The sequence below is a fragment of the Rutidosis leptorrhynchoides genome, chromosome 5 (assembly GCF_046630445.1).
Source record: "Rutidosis leptorrhynchoides isolate AG116_Rl617_1_P2 chromosome 5, CSIRO_AGI_Rlap_v1, whole genome shotgun sequence".
Classification (NCBI taxonomy): Eukaryota; Viridiplantae; Streptophyta; class Magnoliopsida; order Asterales; family Asteraceae; genus Rutidosis; species Rutidosis leptorrhynchoides.
In genome coordinates, this window is record NC_092337.1 from 380,399,209 (window position 1) to 380,404,068 (window position 4,860).

The window sequence follows — 4,860 nt, forward strand, 5'->3', positions numbered from 1 at the left end:
TAGAATGTGAACAAGTTATAATTAGTATGTGAGGATGAACCAAACAAAAAACGTATCAAAATATGAATGCAAGCGAGTTTCAGCAAAAAGAATATTTATAAATCACAGTACACTACTTTACTCTTTGTAACGATTGATTATTTTTAATAGCTATCTTTGTTCTTTTTACTTTTTACTCTTGAAAGTTAAAAGGTTAGTCTACCTTGAAAGCTATAAGGTCCATAAGTCATTACACATTGAGCCACTAAACTATAAATATAAATATATTAATAATAAGTGTATTTTATTTCGGATATCGGATTATCCGAATATTCGAAAATTTTGAAAAATCGATCCGATATCCGAATCCGAAAATCCGGATATCCAAAAATTCGGATATCCGAATTTTCGAATATTTTCGGATTGGATTTTCGGATAATCCGGATTGCGGATTCGGATTTGGATATTATGCCCACCCCTACCCGTGACTAGTTCATTGTCGTCTCGGGCACCCTCGGTGTTAATGTTGAAAGTTCAGCCACGTGCGTTGGGGTTGGCTTTCTTCGTTGGACACGCATTCCTAAAATGACCCGGTTGGCCACATTCAAAACAAACACCCGTTTTTGGTACATTGGGCCCCTTTTTAGCGACGGGGGCGGCACTTTTACAAATATGGGCCACATGGCCACTTCTTTGACACTTGATGCAAAATGGTTTACCACATTCACCCAAATGATGTTTGTGACACTTGTTACAATAAGGTAGGTTTCTGGCATACCCTTTCTTGCTGCCGGGGGTGAAAGGCTTCTTGAAAAAGTTGTTGTTGTAGTTGCTTGATTGAGAGGCTTCACATTTTCTTTTGTTGCCACCCAGTTGATCCTCGGCCGTTGGTGCCGGTGCTTCAATTTCATCTACCGTTTCTATAGATTGGCGAGCCATCGTTAAAGCCTCTTGTAGGTTAGCGGGTTTGGATGACATTACCCTGTGTTGAATGCTCTTCGGAAGGCCATCCATGTAAAGTTCGACTCTTAGGGACTCGGTAGTCATGAGGTTTGGACACATTAAGACTAGTTCGGCAAACCGTTGATTATAAGCTTCGAGGTCATTCCGGACTGTAACATCCCTTTTTCCGTTACTTTCCGTTTATTTATTTAAAGTCCGTTATATGATTATAACATCTTCCGTTAAAACGCGTTTTAAATTATCTCGTTTAGGTAATTCACGCACCCGCTTTGAAACTTGAAGGACTAAACTTGCCAAAGGACAAAAGGTTTGACTAGGTCAACTAGTCAAACCCTTCTCCTCCACTCATCCATTCACCTCCCTTTTCAAACATTTGATACTTCCATTTTCTCTCAACTCACTCAACAAGAATCATCATCTATTTTGAATCGAGCTAGCACCAACTCAAACAAATTACATATTCGGAATCCTTGCATCTTCCTCTTCGAATCCATACCAACTTTATTGCATTTGGGTAACTTTCTAAAATAACTAGATTCTTGGTTCTTGATGTTTTTAACTTATAAAAGTGTTAATTAGTGTCTATGGCTCAAGTCTAACATGAATATATGATTTATATACTTGTTCTTGTCATTTTGATGTAACTAGCTTAAACTTGAAATGGGTGTGTTTGATCTTTAGATTTGGTTGCTTCAATGTTGTTAGATGTTAAAAGTACATGTATTAAATGTATTACTAGCATCACTAGCTTCAATTTGGTATGTAGGTTGGCATGGATTAGCTTCATAAACAAAATTGCTAAATTTGTGATTGTTAGTTAGGGTTTGGTGGCCTTAAATGTGATCTTTGATGCATTGAATGCTTTGTAATGTTAATTGTAAGTGTCTAGTTGTATTGTATGCATAATTACCTACGAAATGGCGTATCATATGTGTGCATTTAATTCCCAAATCATAAATGCACATTTATGAACTTGAAAGTATTTATGATGAACATTAAATGAGCATTCAACTTGGATTTTGATTTTTGTAAATGATGTTTTTAATTGATGAAAGGTGTTTAGTTGCATTCCTCATTAAATTACCTTTCAAACGATGTATGGTATACGTTTTAAGTGTTTACGGTTTGCGATTTGTGCTTAATTGAAGTTTGATTTAGACTTGAACAATTGAAACTGGCCAGGCACCAGTTCACGTTGATTGCCGCAGCGCGGCAATCCTTGGTCGCGGCGTGACATAAGCCGCATTCAGGGACTGACCTACATTGTCAAATTTCAAAAAATGTTTGCTATGCTACGCACCTCCGATTCACATGTAACTTGTTCTAACATGCTTATATATGAATAAAAACCTCAGAAAAATAGTTCGGGACCCGACCCGATGTTGATACATTTTATGCAAGTCCCTAGACATCTACGCACGTCCATTACAGGTGCAATAGTTTACAAGATACCATGAACGCTCGTTATTATCCTATCTGTGTTTATATATGGTTTCAGGTACTACAGGAACGCAATAAGGATGTTTGACTATGTTAGACTTAGTCAGACGTACGAGTGAAGCATCACTCATATGGTTGACAGGCTCATACGCACGGTTGATGCTAAGCTAAGTCACAATTATAACCTAACTGAGAAGACACGAGTGAGTGATCAACCGTACGGCCAATGAGGCCAACTCGTACGAGTGATGGATGACACGTACGGTTGAGTCAACAGCTGAGGTATATAAAGGTTTATGTTCTTCATTTTAGGTTAAGCCTTTCTCACACACAATCACTCAGATCTGGTTCACCTGATCCAATTCTCTCTCAACTCAAATCACTCCAGGTAGTGAATAATAGCTCTAGGCATTAATCTAATCACAATCCTTGTTGTGGTTTGATTAATTTAATCCCAAAAAGCTTCCCATATTCACTTTGATTGGTTTGATTCACTAATTCCACCATTGTGTGAATTAAACCTGTTGATCTCGAAGTTCCTAGTCATGTTTCATCATTGGTATCAGAGCGTTGGTTGTGATTTCAACATCATCAAGTGATTTTTGGTGATTAATAGGGTTTATTTTTGGGTTTTTGGGATAAAGGTGATTTTAATCAAAAAGGAATAATCTTTACGTGTGTAATTGTAATTAGAGAGTGTTTTTATGTTTGTTTAGTGCTAATCTAGCTATTGGACGAAGAAATTGAGGTTTAGCATCAATTTTTAGGGTTTTTGGGTGATTTGAGCTGAACAGCAGTTCACACGAGTGGGTCAAAATTTCTTGATCACATGCACGGTTGACCACACGGTTGATCGTCACTCGTGAGCTCACACGCACGGATTAGCATAACCTTTTGAGGTTAAGTGACAAATCTGATCACACGAGTGATCACGCGTTTGACGTTGACACGTACGATTAATCACACTGTTGATTATCACACGCACGTCTAAGAATTTGTGTTTGATTTTTGGATAAGTAGTGACAAGTACGTCTGAGTCTGTGACACGTACGGTTGATACTTTCACACGTACGGTTGATACTATCACACGTACGAGTGATATCCAATATTGCACGTCTGATCTTTGTTAAAAGTTTTTTTTTCAAGATGTTTAATTCAAATGACTATGCGTTGGCTGCACCGTTAGTCCAGAGCATTACGAGTATGACTCAACGATTACTCCTCGCTGAGAGTGAATCAGGAAGTGGTACGAAATGTCCAAGGTTATTGAATATGGATAACTATTCCACTTGGAAGTCAAGATTTAAGATTTGGTCTGATGGTCAGGACACGAAGCTTTGGAAGTATATTGAAACTGAATTTCAATAGCCACGTTCACCTGTTACAAATGAATTGTATACGTTACACAATATGCCTTCAGAAGAGCGTGAAGAATATAATTTAGAGAAGAAGATGTACTGTAACTTGACAAGTGCTCTTGATGGTCCAATATTCCATCAATTTCTGTGTCATGACAATTCGTTCAAGATATGGGAAGCACTTCGTACTTTCAATGAAGGGAATTCGTCTTACAGAACCAGAAAAGGTTTAGAATTGAAAGCTGAGTTTGATCATTTTCACTGGCAAGTTGGAGAGTCCATTACAGAATTGGTTGAAAGATATCGTCATTTGCTAGCTGAAATACATAAGCATGATGTAACCATTGAAGAGAAAGATAAAGTAACATGTATAGCTGGAGCATTACCGTTAGAATGAAATGGTTTCGTATTGACTATGAAAACCAGTGGAGAATTAGCTACTGCTACAGTGAACTCGTTTATTGCAAGACTTCAAGAAGAGGAACTAGAGTTGTTAAACAAAGTCAAGAGGTCTAAACAAGTTCAAGACACGAAAATGTATTATCCAAATGGTTATACACCGCCTAAGTCGGCTCATGCACCATTTCAAACAACTTTTGCTACGAACAATCAGAATATGTATGGTTTGAATGTAAGCAGTGCACCTATTCAACAAACTTCGTATCCACCACAAGTTTCACCATGTTCTCTCAATACTCAATTACAGCCTACTTCCAATACTACAGAGAAGTCTACACCGACTGCATCAGATGTTCTTTCTGCACTTAAGATTGAAAACATGAGGAAAGCTGGGAAAGAAAAGATAAGTGAAGATAGAGCTTTGCTATCAATCCTGGTCAACTCTTATGATAGTTATCTTGATGGTCGTGTGGGAAACATTCATCTAACAACCGAAGATTATCATCAACTTGATAAAGATGAAGCAGAAAAGATGGATATTATGTGGGGTATGGCAAATCTTGTGAGACGAGCTAAAGATTACGAAGAGCGAACTGGAAAACCGATCAGTCTGACCAAGGATACAAAACTGGGTTTTGATATGAATTCTATTACTTGTTACAACTGTGGAGAATTAGGTCACTTTTCAAGACAGTGTACGAAACAAAAGAAGCAGGGTAAT